Raw genomic sequence first — 18,180 nt, forward strand, 5'->3', positions numbered from 1 at the left:
TCCACGTTTGTCTGTTACGTCATCTTTATTAAGTACTTATTAAGTACTTAATTTATTAAGTTTATTAGGTACTTATTAAGTTTTTCTTAGAATCAAGAAAAGAAATGGTAGAAACAGTATGAATTATCTACGTAATATCAAAACCGAACTTGTGTTTGGCATATAAATTCAGTGTGTCGTGCGTAAAATGAGAACACTGTTGTGTTGCATTCTGTGTTTATGCGTTATCATTTACAAATGAAGGGAAACAACTGGCAGCGATAGAAGCAGCACATGAAACGAAACTAACCCGGCACACATCAAATTCATCTGCATCATCTACCTATTAGAGTGCAGAAAATATAACATATATATCGCACATGGTTTACAGGTAGTTGGCGTACGTGCTCTAGGTTTGTGTTCTGGTCCTCGTCCTTTTCCCCGCTTGTTCTCTTTCAACATGAATGACGGAATATTTCAGATACTGCTGCAGCTTCATTCATTTAAGGTATTCATACACGCGCAGCTTACGTAACTTTCTCAAGTATACATAACCTTCCGTGAACTTTCCTTCATCGTATCATGAACGAGGCTTCCGTAGGGAAGCCTAAACGTCTTTTAGATTTATTCCTTTTTAGTACTTCTTTTGGACGGTGTCCGTCATTTTATTGCTCCATTTAAGGTCTTTATATTGTTGCTTTTTCCGCGAACACAGTTAAAATTCTTTTTCAATGAAATGCGGCCAAGGCGTGTTAATTCTGTGAGTAGTAGTGAATCAGAAAAAAATATACGACACAAAAATTTGCAGTAATGTGGTTGTACAGGGTTTGAACTGTATATTATGTGGTTCCGTCCTTATGTGGACTCTCTATTTTTCAGAATGTGACAGGAAGACGGTGACTTGCACATATCCGAAAAGTATGTGTTATTTTCATTCCCCACTTTCCACTTTCCACCTTCCACTTTCACTCCCTTTATTTGTGATAACACAATTATTCATTCAATCATGTTTGAGTAGAAACGCCTACTAATGTTTTACGTAATGTACATAAATTTAATAAAGCTGGCTTTCAAGACTAGCTGACAATTTTACTCAGCAGGATTTGAGCATAAGTGGATGGGATAACCTGTAATATAATCAAAAGCAACAACATCTTCAAGATATTCCGGAAAAACTTCTATTCAGTGACATAGTGGGCATGGTAGGCTGGTAGTACTGCAATCAGGCAATACAAAATGTACTTGCTGGAAACTGTGCGTATAGTGTTCATTTCTAAAAATTTCTCAAATTCCTTTCCCTAATGACGTGCTGTTATAAATATTGTACCTATTTTTATACACATCGGGAATATATTAGCAGTTTAACGACAAAGGGGACTGGGAAAGAACCATAACGACAGTGAAGCCTGAAATGAAGATACTTGAAATTCTGCTAACTTGCTTAACTCTGCTAACTTTCTTAATGACTACTTCTGCTTCGTTTTGACATAGGACGACGACAAACTACCACAAGCAGGCTGCTCTAGAAATGTGTCACTAGAACCACACTAAGCCATACAGGCATAATTAACCTACTACTCAAATCTATACGAACTCCCTATTGGAAAATCCTATTTAAATTCAAACTGGGTTATACAGGTTTAAACTGGTTTTAACAGGGACCTGTTTAGCAACAAACAGGTATAAACAGGACCAGTTTACACACGAACAGGTCTGAACGGAGTCCCGTTTGGCATGCGAACAGGTATAAACTGGACCAGTTTACACGCGAACAGGTCTGAACGGGGTCCCGTTTGACATGCAAAGAGGTATAAACAGGACCAGTTCACACACGAACAGGTCTGAGCGGGGTCCCGTTTGGCATGCAAGCAGGTATAGGCACGACCAGTTCACGCAGAAATGGGTCTTAACAGGGGCCCTGTTCGCAACTAAACTGGCTTATACTGGACGCAGTGGCACCATATAGGGTCGCCTGTTTGGCACAAGAGCTGGTTTAATCTGGAGCTTTGTGGCAACCACACTGGATGGTATCATGCATACCAGTTTAATGCTTGAATAGAACTGGGGAGGAACTTTTTTATTGTTCTACATCCTGACAATTTAGCCTCTAGTGCTAAATTGGGGCCATTATCAAGCTCTACAGAAATTGCGTGACCACCTCGGAACATTCATAGACCAAACTGCGATATGCTAGCTGCGAATTTCAAACCGATTCCCGGTCCTGCCCAGTTGAAAAAGACAACAGGAATTCGTGCTGCAACTACAGAAATTTCTGTTGTACGACAGAAGTTCCTAACGTTTTTGTAGTTGCGACAGACATTTCTGGCGTTACGACAGCAATGCTGACGTCGCAACAGAAACATTCGGTCGCGACGGCCAAGAGTTCTGAAGTCGCAACAGAAGCACTTTCCGTCGCGGCCCTTTAACATGTCAGCTTCGCATCGGTGGTGTACACTGTACTTTTCCCTTGCGCGGTATTCAATCGTGCTTCTCTGAAGGCGGAAATATTGATAGCACCGACACCGGTATTAAAGTCGACGTGGCCAATTGTTATAATTGTGCCGTGACGACGCGGCATCAGCAACGCCCTACCGGCCTCCTCAAAATTGGCCGCTGATCAAAATCATACCATCTGCGGGAATGGCTGCGTATCCGCTTTGTTTTATTTGGTAAGATGGGGCACACAGGCCTGTGGACTTACATGTGCGGTTACACTGACACATTAGTTAATTTCCCAGAAATATTGCACAAGCTTATGCGAAGCGGAAAGGAAGTTTTGGATTGTTCCACAAAGTTGCGTGAAAAGCTGTCTCGCTCGGGTCTCATTAATCTGGTACAGCGCTGCCGTGAGAAGCCAGTATTCTGTCGGGATGGAGACTCACCCACGAGTGTTTATGTAGCTATATAGCATTGAACACGAATTATATGCGAGCTCAAAAGTGTAAAGAGCAAGAGACAACTGTCGGAATTAGCAGTAACAACCCTCAGTGTCCCCGGTCACCGTTGTCTACTTCTGAACTTCTTATCAAATATGGACATCGTTACAGCAATATCGATGGTCTAGCACTCCACGATGTACCTGTCGATGGTAACAACACTTTTGCTCATCTAGAGATGCGGCAGTTGACGCGGTGAAGTGAAAGCGCATCATGGCTTTTAAAATGTAAATGTAAACAGCAACCCAGACAGCGATTTACACTCTTGGCATAGCTTAAACAATTCAACAGCAGTCATGTTCGGCGTGGTACAGTGGTAAGATGCTTGTCTCGGGACCGGTAGATCCGAAGTTCGAATTCTAGGCGAAAGCATTTTTTTCTCTACTTTTATTTCTTTATTTTCTTTCGTATTAATAATCTTACATATCCTTAAAGTGGTCTCTGTCAATTCTTAATCAAATATTGATCAGGAACTACAGAATTTTCGACTACAGGACGTCACACTACAGAGAACAGAACGACAGTCACGACGCCCCAAAATACAACAGACTGAAAATTTCCTGTTGTGTTTTTCAAGTGGGTGAGACGTTTATACCGCGTATACGCAGATTGCTGTCCTCTCTATTAAAAGCAACGTTGCTGAAACACGTCGTACAAGACGCTGTACGACTCGCATAACATCGAAATACAACGCCGTCACCATCCATGAGATCACCGAAATCACGGTCGCTTTCGGTGGCGGCCTACAGATGGCACCACAGGTAGCGCCGGTAAAGTTACAGGTGATATTATTTTGCCGTTTGCAGTTGTCGCTACATGTGAGTGCTTGCTGTGTATTGACGCCGTCCGATGTAGTTGTTTAATCGTGTGTACGCTGTGCCGAGAGAAATTGTGGTGCATTTTGTATGCATTGAGAATCACAAAACCCCTGGGACCGCGTAATGTAGCCCGCAGTATCCTTCGTGTGGTGCGCCGATGTCGCAGAGATGACCCTTCGCGCTTCCTTTGTTCCGGGCTCATGAAAAGGATCTCCTCCTCTGGCACTGTCGCATCGTATCGCACTGTACGGAAGAATTTGGTGAAAGTTGTGCTCTTACGTCCTGTAGTTAATCCGCAATTCAACAGTGCGTGCGCCGGAAGAACCGTTGGTGCAGTCGATGCCGCGGCACCTGTGACACTAGAAGGAGCGTTTTCCGAGTACGCCGAGAAAGGTAAGTCCGGCGCTTGCGCGCATTCTTCCTGTCTATGGTTCGTGAAATGTGCGCTGTTGTACGTATCGCAAGATCCGTACAACAACCGAATCCGGATTTGTAAAGCAGCAAGAATTATAAATGTGCTTTTCAAATGGTTGTTCTTCATGCCGCAGTGCACATTTAGCAAAAAGTTCCATGGAAATTGCCCTAAAACGTATTCATGTTACCAACAGCTCTATCTGTGGTTTATTTACTTTCACCTATGAAGCACGCTAGCGCGGGTGGTTCTTTGATATAAATGGGCACAAAAATTCAAGCAAAGAAAGTTAATGTTTGTGTACATAATTTAAATGGTATAGGCATTTCTAGAAGTAGTACGTCGATGCGTCGTCTTCACAGCTAACAGCTGCGCGAGATAGCACCCGATTCCTTCGTCGACGCATGACCAGATTTTTAGCTTGTATGGAAATTCTTCTGTTTATAGAGTGTCGTCAGATGACGTGTATTAGTGTCCTGTGTGTTTTCGTGTATTTGTAAAGGGTTCCGATCTTGCAGAGGAGCCGAAATTACATAAGCAATGTTTCTTTTTGATCGAAAAATCTTTCTCTTTTCTGTATTGTCTCTCCAGAAAAAGAGGTGGTCTGTTGTAATTTTGAGCGCATCGTCCTTTGGGAGCAGTGCTTTGTTGCGCCGCACAAACAAATTAGGTTTTGGAACGCTTTTCATGTCCTACGGAATTTTTTGATAGTACAATTCACATTTCACGTTATACAGCTGTACGTTTGTGTAAACCTTTTCATAGTAGATTCATGTTTGCTACAGTTCGATTTACGTGTTATTTAACCCCCTGTGATGTTACAATCAGATATTTGCACAACCAGCTGCAGCTTCGTGTAACTGGTTGTATGAGACTTTTATCAAAATATGACGTGATCTTTTTCTATCACAAGTTTACAGTTTCAGCAGGGATTACAATAAATTGAGCATTTATTATTGTTTAGGGATGGCAAGATTTTGTGAACCAGAGGCACCTCCACATATGCACCTGCGGCACTTCTGCAGCCTCAACAGCACGGAAAAGTACCTGATGTGCATGCTGTGACAAGGTGTGTGCAAAGCAGTTGCTGCCACTTACACGAGCTGCAGATTTTGTTGGTATCATCCATGTTTGGAAACTCTCCTGAATTTTGCGTGGGTTTACAAATGTGGGCTCATTTTACAATTTTATGAATGTCACTTTAGAAAGACAATGAAGTTGTGTTGGTTAAGATGTTTTGAAGCTGTTGAGAGAGTGATGGCATGACATTGTTAAAATGCATGTAAAAAATTAATTGTAATGGTACTTGTACTGCTTTATTATTAACGATGCAATATCTCTAACGAGAACATCAGAGGGGCACTTGCTTTTGGGAAGTTTGGTCAGATAAATTCCTGAAGCAGCGTAAAGCTCTGTAATCTAAAAAAAACAATGTTGTCAGTTACTGGTTTCAAGTTCGCTGCTGCTTTTTGTGCTGCACGACAAGTTAAATACTGGTTGATAATGTGTGTGTGACATAATAGTTCTGCGCAAACGCACGAGGTGGAGAGAAGTAATTAATAAAGGGAAAATCAGACATCCACCCGCTCGTACCATTTGCTACAAAGGAAACCCGTATGTGTTCCTCAAAAGGAAAGCCGCACAGTTGAAGAAAAATTCGTCCTGGTCCGGGACTCGAACCCGGGACTACCGCCTTTCCGAGGCAGCCACTCTACCATCTGAGATAACCAGGTGGCTAGCACGTGGCAGGGCGAAGTTGAATTAGTTGACAACACGAAGCAAAGGCAAGGGTTTGACGGAATATTTTTTTCCCCTTTATTCATTACTTCTCTACACCTTGCGCGTTTCCGCAGAACTATTACGTCAGACCCTTGCCTTTGCTTCATGTTGTCGACAAATTCGACTTCGCCGGGCCATCTGCTAGCCGCCTGGTTATCTTAGATGGTAAAGCGGCTGTCCCGGAAAGGCGGTGGTCCCGGGTTTGAGTCCCAGACCTGGACGGTTTCTTTTTTTTCAAATGTGAGGCTTTCCTTTCGAGGAATCCGTACGGGTTTCTTTTGTAGCAATTGCTACGAGCGGGTAGATGTGCGATTTTCCCTTTATTAATAATGTGTGTGTGTATGCAACAATGGGGGTGCTGAGAGCAAGCTTTAAATTAATGTGTGCTATGTCCCCAACAAAGAATTTAGTGTCTGCAGCATTTTTACAAAATATTATGTTCACAGGTTGGCAGGTATGACATAATGTACAACACTTTTGCTGTAGATGCATTTTCATATGTTCATTTTCTGTCTACTTGAATCGTATATTTAGAATTTGGCCCACCTTCAGTTTGATCAAGTTACATAGGTAGCCCCCTCTGAGTTAAATATAATTAGGGGCTATTGTAGATATGCATGATATACCTACTCACTGTATTGTGACAGATATTTTTAGGGACTGTGTTGTGAGGCATGCATATTCTTTTACCTGTATGTCTTGCTGCAGGTTGCCCGACAAAAGCATAAATGCTTTGCCCACCTTAATTATTATGCTTTCATGTAGACTTCTAATATCTGTGCCCACATAGACTCCATGTTCTTAATTACATTTTTCTAAGTATTCACTGTTGTGCATTACATTATTGTGTTACATTACTGTGCATTACATGTTTTTCTTCATTTAATTTTGGAGGGGGGTATTCATTTCTATAATAGTACAGAGAATAGGACTTCAAAACAAAAAGCCACGAAAGGTGGCTTAAAAGTGTATGAAGCTTGGAATTCTACATTCGATCCCCTAAAGCGCTACCAGTAGTAAAACATTCCTAATTGTCTTTTTTATAAGCTAGCTGCCAGATACATAGTCCTATTATGAGAGTATGTTATTTTTTCTTCTTTGGTCTGACCTTTTTTGTTGAATGTTTTCCTTGTTAGTTCAGAATTTGTTTTCTTGCCACCTCATGCAATACTCCAACTGGAGCCTATGAGCTATGTGTATAATAAATAAGTAAATTCCTAAAGCATGCAACAAACCATGCAGCATAGCATTTAAATGTTGCCACTTTATAATGCTTCTCGAGTGCAGCGCATCATGGAGCTTGAGGCTGATCTCTTCAGATGTAAAAAAAATTGCAGGTTATGAAAATGTGGTCCTACAAACTGCTGGTTACGCATGTCAGTCAGCCTGTTGCAGTGGTCACAAGTGAGAATGTAACCAAAAAGCTGGGCGTGCTCGGCCATTTTGCATATGGCACAGGATAAAGCTTCACCTCTGCTATTGCTTCTCTTATAATAATGGCCTCCGAGTATACATGCCGAGTTATGCTTCTGGGGACACTTATTAGTTAACCTTATCAGGTAATACCATTAGCCTTATGGGTGCTATAATGTTGCAGTGCCTGCAGGATGGCCAGCATTACAATACACATTAAAATTATGGTACAAGTCATGCAATGGTATCGGGATTAGCCCACCAAGTGACAACCTTTAATTACACTATACTTGGGATCAGCCCAGCTCACTCAGTCAGGAAGATATCCATGCATAAAGGGAGGGGTATGGCAAATAGAGGGTGTTCGATTAATCTTTCTCACATAGATAGCTCATACATATAATCTTTCTTAAATTGGATGCTTTGTTGCTCAAAGTGAAGTTACTTATGGGCATAATGTCAGCATTTCGATCCTATTTATGCTCAACGAAAGTTGCTTTGTTCAGTGTCACTTTTTATATTGTTTCGCTTCTGATTCTAAGCTCACTTGTTTTATAGCTGCTATAGGTATTGTTGGACCTGGAGAAGAAGTGTAAACAGACCATGCTATGTTGCTGATCTGCGCTGATCTCCACATCCAAGTTGGTCCCGCGACAGTTGGGCACCATTGTGCCTTGCTTCATTGACAAGGTGATATAATATGGTGAGCTTGTACTACAATATCGGTATTGAAAATTATGTTAAGGAAAAAAGACAAGGATTGGTCTTTATGATAGATACGCTCATGTTCTTTCTTTAAGGTGTTCTTTTGACACTGTTTTGCATGCACATATTTTTAGATCATTATAACTCCTTCATTGCAAAGTGCCATGGCGCTAGTTTATGCGTTAAACTAACACTCTTTCACCAAAAAAAGCCTTATTTAGCACACAATTCACAAGGGAAGAAAGGAGGCAACATGACAGACTGCTACTAACAGTTCAGTATTATTGCTCGCACAGTGATATTGTGCAAAAGGTGAAAGGGGGAGAATTGATCTGAATACATGCTGTTCGCACAGAAACGAAAAGGATGCATCACATGGTGAGCGTGACACTTGTTTTACAATGATAAGAAGCAGTCTCACTGTCTAGTAATTCTCTGCTTGGGGAGCTAGTGCTAGGTTCCTCGTCATACATATAAGAAAAGCCTCAGATATCTCTCCAGCGCTTTTGTCTTTATATTTTGTCACGATCAAGCAGCTTTCAAACATAGGTGCATGTGCGCCGAGAGCAGTGCACTACCACTGCTAACTGACCCACGCATCAAGTTTGCTTGGTCACGCTGCCAGTCATTTATGCATTGGCCGGTTTATCCGATGTAGCCTCTACTGCACGAAATGGTATGTGATAGACACTGCACCTGTGTACTGTACGTGCTTTGTTACATGATTTTTTTCAGAGATAGTGATGCAGGCCTTTTCATTATATACATGCCTACACAACAAACCAAGCATTATCTGTGCTTAGAAAGAATTGTAGGAAAATCCAGCATGAGGCAACTGTTCTCGGCACGAAACAAACTTGATTCGTTGGTTTTCGTTCATTGGTGCGATCACACTAAGGCAGACAAGCTTGTAGGCTGTGCTTCTGCAATTTGTACAGCACACTGACAGCACTGATGTGGGCCTCATCTGTGGGCGGACTGATGGCACCTTCTACGGCGCAGACCACTTGTGTTGGGCGAGGCACCAATGTTGACGTTTGTTCCCTTGTGCAAAACAGCAGTCCTAGGTTTCGAGTAGTTGTAGGAAGACAAGGTAAACATAACTCCGATGGCTTGATTGGTCTCATTTCTCTTGGGGCATCTAGCTTTTTTTCTTGCAACTGTGCAGAGGTGCTTCCCTAGAGTCGGCGTGAAAATGGCATGGAGTTGTGCATTCGGGAACTCCTGAACAATGATCTGCTGTAGTTAGGGCTTTGCGAAAATGCACTGTCTACGAATTGGTAGAAGGTGCAGTATTCAGCCACTGATTTCCTGTTGGCATGCTTGCACTCGTGTTGTCAGTAATTTCTTAGCTTGCCGAATTATCTTGAGGCCCCACGCTGATGATGCTACTGATGTCTTCATGTGCAGACTTTTCAGGATGAGGTTTTTGCTTTGCAAATGTTGTTGAAAGGTAGATGGTGCTTACAGGTAGCTATTCTAGATATTAGTGAAATGAATTGGCCCATCTTGCTTCGTCAAACATCGTCACGCCGACATCAGTTGCACAAACAAAAACCTGCCCTACTCGCAGCGTCGTGCACGAAGAAACAAACAAATCAGCTGCTGGATTGTCTTGACATGGCATACTAAGCTGAGACCGGACCTGCTGTAGCTACAAACCAGGCAGAAACGATGGGTGATGAGCAGGGATTTGCAGTAGCGCCACTTCGTGGGGCAGCAAGGAGGCTCCGTTCAAAACAAAAATGGCGTTCAGCAAGTAGAACCATGCAACGGTCAGAGTCGGTGCATGGTGCTCTCGATCAAGTTGGCTCAAGGAGTGTCCGAAAAATCAGATGAGAGGTTGCAAGGCGTCCGAACTTTCGGAAGTTGTTATACATTATGGTCCATGGGGAGAATGGCGGTGCCGTGAAGCAGACCGAGTAATCATGTCCGAATTTTCGGAGTCTGGAAAGTCAGTCGGTGACTGTACCTATACCTACGTGCCTATGTATACCTAGGTGCAACAGTATTTGCTATGATCTGTGCAAGAATTGCTGTTGCCCGTAGATGCCCAACATGTCGGGTGTCAAATTGTAAAATACTTTGCAAAAGTGATCTACAGAAAAATACCGCGTCTGCTATATTTCGCTTTTGCAAGAAATTTTGCGGCTGCTGGCACCTACCTTAAAAGGCTTTATATGGTCTTCGCATGGCCAGGGCCTTCTACTTTTGTGAGTTTGCTTATCTCGAAATTTACCCTGGTTTTTATAACTTCAAGTTGGCGGGATCCCTAGTCTCCTTTAACGTGTACCCAATAGACCTTACATAGGGGTTTTGGCATTTCCCTGCCATCTAAATGCAGCCATTGTGGCTGGGATTCAATCCCATGCCCTCTACCTGAGCAGCGCAATGTCAAAGCCAGTACACTACGGTATTTTGCTGGCAGAAGGGTTTAGTTTCTGAATAATTTATTATCTCAACCTGTCGGTGTTGTTTTTAAAGGTATTTCATGTTTGTATTCTGTTGCTTCAATACTAGTAATTATTGTAAATCAAACGATGTGTCCATCTTTTTCCTATAACACTTGCTTCAATCGCCTGCTAATTATGACAGCTTATTCTCCCACAGTAATCCATGTTCCCTTGAAACATAGGCATTGCATGAAACCACATATTTTTCAATAAGATTTATTCATTATCTCCTATGACCGGAATGCTGAACCTTTCTTATCTGTGGGAACATAGGCAAATTTGCCTATGTGCCAACCTGTTGCATGAGTCAAGATAAATTATTGGCTTTACTTTTTCAGGTGCCCTGCTCGCTCTCACCCAAGCAACCCACTCCAGCGGTCTTCTCTCGGCAGACTGGATGCATCGAAATACCGTTAGAAGGTCCAATAAACAGTGCTTGGGACATTTATGACATGCTTTTACTTAAGCCGGAGGACTTCAGGCTTAATGAAAGCTCAAGTGGGTGTACAGAAATACCTACGTAAAGTATACTTGTCTTTTTCACTTACAAGTACATGCCAATACTTTGCCTGACATTTTTCACCCCAAAATTACGCTTTACTGTGGATTTGTGAACAAGCCATTACAGCAAAAAGGACGAGTACAAGTAATCGAACATATACTAAACTTGCAAGAATTACATTTGCATACTTGTAGTAAATAGGAAAATGAGGTACAGTCTTCTTCAGGGTGCATTTTCTTGTAGGTCATACATAGAGAACGTACTCGTGGGTCATACAAAACTTGTTGATGATGTATCACATCAGTGTTGGTAGTGCTAATCAATTTATGCCGAAAATTGTGTTCATCTTCGTATCAAGAAATGTACCAGGCAAACCTACATGTGAAAGTGGCATTCTTGTTGCAAACATAATGCAGATCTACTTCTCTTGAATGCTGATCGCAAATACACAAGTGTACAAAATAGGTTTAAAGAGTAAATTATATTAAGCAACATCAATCCATTCTGAAAGGACCTGGTATGAATGTAGTAAAATATAGGTCTGAACAGGGGCAAACAGGTCTGGGTTAGATAGGACGGAATTAAACGGGTCAGGATTGAACAGGATTTAAACGGGTCAGGATTAAACAGGATTTAAACGGGTCAGGTTTAAACAGGATCTAAACGGGTCAGGTTTAAACAGGAATAAACAGAATTTAAACAGGTCAGGACTGAACAGGATCAAACGGGGTCCCGTTCCATAACCCTATTTGATGAAACCCGTTTGAAAACAAATAGGATTTTCTAGTAGGGCTACTACTGACTACTTCACGAACAATCTTATCTCGACTTTACAAACTAAGTTGTGTTTTCTAAACAGACATCTCTGATTAGCACACCCAAACACAGAACTACTAGCGTATAGCGCATTTGTCAAATTAAGGTTCGAACATGCTAACGTTCTTTTGTGTCCTCTCGCCAAACAACTCCTCACCAAACTAGAATCATTTCAAAGGAAGATACTCAGACGTATTTACAATGTGTATAGGTTCTGAGACTCACCCGCGGAATTGCTAAAACAGGCCGGTGTCCTCGCCTTAAAAACCAAGCTAAGCTTGAGCATTTAAAAGTGATGTACCACCTTTTTAACAATAAATATAAATTAGGCAGTCCCAAATACTTATCGATAACACAAACACAAGCCATCCGACATAAACCATCGCTGTCATTAAAGGAACACCCAGGTTATATGGGAAGTCATAACCTTACGTTTGTTATTCTTTCACGACTCTTGAATAGAACAAGACGGACACAACCATTACAAGCAGCCCAACCTTATCTACTTTTTTTAACATAAATCAAAAACGAATTACATGTTTCACAATTGTGATTGTGTGTGCTACAATTTATTGATGTGCAATTTTGTTTTATTTCATATATTGTATGCCTAATCCCACTTTAATTGCCCACACCTGAAACGTATATTATAATTACCTGTTGTTTAAACCTTGCTTAAATATCTTCCATAACTTTGACTTTACTGAGTAGCACCTAGTTATATATAATAGTAATTTAACTCTTTTCCTGTTGTTGATTCTTAAATCTATTGCTTTGCATTACGTTATGATTACTGCCTTCCTACATTGCTAATTTTCAGCCTATTTATTTGCGTGTTGTGTTTGCTAACACAAATACTATATTTGACTTTATTATTTGCGCCTACGTTAAGCCCGCCTTTGCTAATTGTCCATGAATTGTGTATATTTCAAATACTGCGTACATTATTAATGTTTTATTCTAAGATTTCAAGGTAGATGCCCTGCATATTATGATCCCCGAAGGTATCGCAAGTAAAAATTAATAAATATGAGATACTATTAGAACAGCGTGGAGACCGGCGCTTCCGCGTGTTGGTTTCTATTAAAAGCTTATGGCAGCTACATAAAAATTGATAGGAAAAGACCTTTTGTTATTATAGTTATATGCATTTGCGAGTTCTCCAAACGTTGTGACTTTGACGGCTGCTCTAAATATGAATAGTTGTAATTAAGTCTCAAGTATTTTCCTAATAAGTCAAAGCTAGATTTTTAAAAAGCACGCGAGTTCAGAAAATTTTGCCTGCCTATGCTTATTTCTATGAATTGAGAACGATAGGGGGGGGGGGGGCTCTCATGTGAATTGCAGCCTAGTTACCATTGCACTACTCAGGAATGGAATGAACAGCCAAAATTGGCCACGTACTTTAGAATCATTAAATGTCCACTTTACACAACATTGCCAGTAATGTCCCAGAGAGCACAAAGATCAATAATCAAAGTAAGAAGGGATTCTTTAAAGGGCAGGCACATCAATTGACACCAAGCTTTTTTACCACTTCACCTCCGATATGGCTACCTCGTTTCATGCAACAGTCTAGAATATCGTAATCAAATTCAGTTTCGTGAAAATAGAGGGTACCTACTATTTCAGGCACTTCATAAAATGCACACAAGGAGATAATGTTCTTTAAAGCGACGCTTTCCTGCTGACATTCTCCGTTCTACTAGTGTATGTTACCCTCTTCACAAGTAGGCTTGGGTTCATTACACACTGCTCACTAGCCTACTACTTTCTTTTAGCCTACAAACTAGGGTTATACACGGTAGTGTCGTTGCTATGTGATGTTTCAGCATTGTATAATCATCGGAAACGTAATCAACCTCCACTGATGTGCACTGTTTGACCAGTGGTCTATGATGACCATTGCCTTGCAATAGCTGATTCATACTTCTACCTGCCAATTTCTTATTTCTTCATGAAACTTATTTTCTGCCGTCCGCGACTAAGCAGTCCTTCCCATGACACCCACTCTGTAACTGTGCGAGTGACATAGAGAATTAAAAAGCAATAGACAAGTGAAGCGCTGTAACTCGCTCTTAGTTGAGGTCACCAACTGTGTGACGTAAAACTGCTTACCAGCCCAAAACATTACATTTCAGTTCAGCGCAGCTCAACGTTAGTTTCTCATTGTGAAATATAACACCGCCAATAACCCTTTGCGGGCTCATCCACACTGCTCTCTTGGTGTCGCTTCACGTTACGCGTGACATTTTTCACTGCATCGTTCTTTACGAGCTCTTTTACTTGTCGAGCGTCTTTGCTTACATCCAATTTTCTGCTAGATGGGCTAGCACAAGTAGAATGGAATGGTTCTGCAGTTTTCTTTGCAAAAACACTAGTTAGTTCATAGTTAGCGTTTCGCAATGCCTACCATATGCAATCCAGGCAATTTTAATGCGTAAGCATCTTGCATAATCGACAGAGTCAAACGATTACGAGAAAGCGTTTGACTCTGTCGAAACCTCAGCAGTCATGGAGGCATTACGGAATCAGGGTGTAGACGAACCGTATGTAAAATTACTGAAAGATATATATAGCTGCTCCACAGCCACCGTAGTCCTCCATAAAGCAAGCAGCAAAATCCCAATAAAGAAAGGCGTCAGGCAGGGAGATACAATATCTTCGATGCTATTCACAGCGTGTTTACAGGAGGTATTCAGAGACCTGGATTGGGAAGAATTGGGGTTAAAGTTAATGAAGAACACCTTAGTAACTTGCGATCCGCTGATGATATTGCCTTGCTTAGTAATTCAGGGGACCAATTGCAATGCATGCTCACTGACCTGGAGAGGCAAAGCAGAAGAGTGGGTCTAAAAATTATTCAGCACAAAACTAAAGTAATGCTTAACAGTCTCGGAAGACAACAGCAATTTACAATAGGCAGCGAGGCACTGGAAGTCGTAAGGGAATACATCTACTTAGGGCAGGTAGTGATGGCGGATCCGGATCATGAGACGGAAATAATCAGAAGAATAAGAATGGGCTGGGGTGCGTTTGGCATGCATTCTCAGATCATGAACAGCAGGTTGCCGTTATCCCTCAAGAGAAAAGTATATAACAGCTGTGTCTTACCAGTACTCACCTACGGGGCAGAAACCTGGAGGCTTACGAAAATGGTTCTACTCAAATTGAGGACAACGCAACGAGCTATGGAAAGAAGAATGATAGCTGTAACGTTAAGGGATAAGAAAAGAGCAGAATGGGTGAGGGAACAAACGCGAGTTAATGACATCTTAGTGGAAATCAAGAAAAAGAAATGGGCATGGGCAGGACATGTAATGAGGAGGGAAGATAACCGATGGTCATTAAGGGTTACGGACTGGATCCGAAGGGAAGGGAAGCGTAGCAGGGGGCGGCAGAAAGTTAGGGGGGCGGAGGAGATTAAGAAGTTTGCAGGCACGGCATGGCCACAATTAGTACACGACTGGGGTTGTTGGAGAAGTATGGGAGAGGCCTTTGCCCTGCAGTGGGCGTAACCAGGCTGATGATGGTGATGATGATGATTTTTGGGTACTTCAGCAAATTTTCAGCTCAAGAGCAGGGTCACCTGTAAGTTGTTGACGTAGATAAATGCATTTTTCGCAGATTCTAGAGGCTGACTGGAGATCATGAATTATTGTTACCTTGCAACCATAGTGAACATTACCTTTGTCTTCAGCATAATCTTCAACCCTACTCTTATGATTTCTCGGTCAAGTTCCACAATCGCGCCTTCCAATTCATCCCTCAATATTGCTGTACAGCACAATGCCATCTCTAAAGTCAATGCTTTTGTTATATTAGTCCATGTTCCTCATTGTTAAGTCTTCCTCAGTTTATTAGCTTAAATACTTCTAAGCGTGCAATGACTGAAGCAAAGGCAAATGTTTGACGTTGCAGCTCTGCGGAAACCCGCAAGGCATAAAAAACTAATTTATTAAGGGATTAATTAAACTCTCGCCTTGTTGGCAAATTAGACTTCGCCGCGTCATCTTCTAGTCACCTGGTTAGCTCATATGGTAGAGTGGATGCCCTGAAAGGCGGTGGTCCCGCTTTGGAGTCCCGGACCAGGACGAATTTTTCTTCAACTGCGACAATTTTCTTTCGAGTAACCCGTAAGCCTTTCCTTTGTAGCAATTGTTAAGATTTGCTGGATGCCTCATTTTCCCTTAATTAATTACTGCTCCCCGCCTTGCAGCTTTCCGCAAAACAATTACGTCAATCAGTTCAATAAAGTCATGCTCATAGCTTACATACCTCCATTACCATTACATCAATATCAGAATTTTTTTCGGCCTTCCCTTCAGCCCTAGCAGCCAAGCGTCTTAGCAACACGACCACAGTCATCATCGCCTTCGAAGGCCTAAAATTGCCGACTGTCGTCAGGTACGGAGGGACTCTGCTTCGCTGCTCGCTGTACAGGAAGCAGGTCGATGTCTGTCACCAATGGGATAGACTGGGGCACCGTATGGACGTCTCCCCGAATCCCCAGGTCAAGACCTGCAGGGGATCTGGTGCCAAGAACCCAGACCCCAATCACCAGTGCACCCCAAACTGCCATCTATGTGGACGGAAACACCCCACGGCAGACAAATCCTGCCGAGCAAAGATCAAGACCCCGTATATAGTCAAGAAACAAAGATGGAAAAGAAATAGCAAAACAGCCGAGGCGGAAGCAGAACTCGAGGCGGTCAAGGAATCCGGAGGAGAGCAAGCAAGGATCCAGATCCAGCGACCGGGCCGGGTTCAGATCGACGTCGGCTACCACGAACCCTCGATTCCGCCAGTACAGCCGGTGGAGGAGCATAGCTCGCAGTCCCAACCCAGGACCGGGCCGAGACAGGCCCAGATCCATTCAGGCCCTCCCAGATAAGGTGAGCTGGGCAGACGCGGTCAAGGGTGCACCAAGGCACGGGGTCTACGCAATAACTGCCTCAGAAGCGTAAGTCACAGAGAACATAGACAATGAGATTATTGCAGAAATAAAACGTGAGAACGCCATGCTCAGGAGCCTAGTACAACAGCTCACTCAAGAGGTACGCGAAGTGAGAAAGGTCGCGCCTCCTGCGCAACCCCCTGACCCACTCCCGTCAGAATTCCTGCTCCGAGCAACAATGGTGAGGAACAGGACAAAGCAACCCACACCCGCGAAAAAGCGAGCCGTACAAAGCCAAGACACCAGCCGTGACAAACAGGCCAGATCGGAAATAAAAGCCATGCTTACCGAACTACAAAGTGCAATCGGCAATCTGTCCTCCGCCATATCCGGCCTCATAACCAGGGTGGTCAAGCTGGAAGAATGTGTGATGTGGGCACCGTCCCTGTCGCAACCACCACAGCCGAATACGGGAACTCATAATATAAATCCCGTAATCACAGACGTTGCCATGGTGGCACCGCCCCCCACGCACCGCTCCAGTTTCTCAACAGCTTCTTATTCAAGACTCCAGGTTGGCCAGACAGGATAAAGAGCTATTGGTCTGGCAGTGGAACTGCAGAGTTCTAGCCGGGAAAGAACCTGTCCTACAACAATACGTAAGAAACATCGAGCCCAAAACCGATGTTGTAATGCTACAAGAAACCGTGGCCGCGTCGGCCAACATCCCGGGCAACCGCACCCTCGTGCCTAAATTCCAGAACGATACGGGCATCGCCACACTAATCAGAAAGGGCCTAGTACCCAAAGAAAATGATATTAAAGGCCCGCAGGCAGAGCATAAAATGATAGAAATTATTCCTAACAGACCGCAAAAGAATAGCATCTTTATACTGAGTGGGCACGTCAGCGGCTCCCCAACAAGCATGAACCCGTTTCTGTATTTTGTGCAGATTGCACTTCTCGGCTCGGCTGGACTGACCGGCGCATCTACAGTAACGGGAAAGGACACCACCCGATCGGCAGACACTACTGGAGGCGCCTGCGCAGATGCGCTTCTTTGTTACCTTGGCGGCAGCAGTGACCGGGAGCATCGGCCCCCCAGTTCGACGTCATCGGAGCCGAGGACCATAAGACGTGGGATACACGACAGCTTCTTCAGTGGGCGCGTCAGCGGCACCCCAACAAGCATGAACCCGTTTCTATATTTTGTGCAGATTGCACTTGTCGTCTCGGCTGGACTGACCGGCGCATCTACAGTAACGTGAAAGGACACCACACGATCGGCAGACAGTACAGGAGGCGCGTGCGCAGATGGGTTTCTTTGTTACCTCGGCGGCAGCAGTGACCGGGAGCATCCTCCCCACAGTTCGACGTCATCGGAGCGAGGACTATAAGAAGTGGGATGCAGGACAGCTTCTTCAGTGGGCACGTCAGCGGCTCCCCAACAAGCGTGAACCCGTTTCTGTA

At 43.2% G+C, this 18,180-nt stretch overlaps 1 long non-coding RNA gene across 1 annotated transcript; it reads left to right on the forward strand.

The window, feature by feature from the left end:
* Positions 1-7,899: 7,899 nt before the first annotated feature.
* Positions 7,900-10,943, forward strand: LOC142586947 (uncharacterized). The gene is made up of 2 exons (XR_012829309.1): positions 7,900-8,040; positions 10,834-10,943. It is a non-coding gene; the product is annotated as an uncharacterized LOC142586947 (long non-coding RNA).
* Positions 10,944-18,180: the final 7,237 nt, after the last annotated feature.

This window comes from Dermacentor variabilis, chromosome 7 (genome assembly GCF_050947875.1).
Source record: "Dermacentor variabilis isolate Ectoservices chromosome 7, ASM5094787v1, whole genome shotgun sequence".
NCBI classification, from domain to species: Eukaryota; Metazoa; Arthropoda; class Arachnida; order Ixodida; family Ixodidae; genus Dermacentor; species Dermacentor variabilis.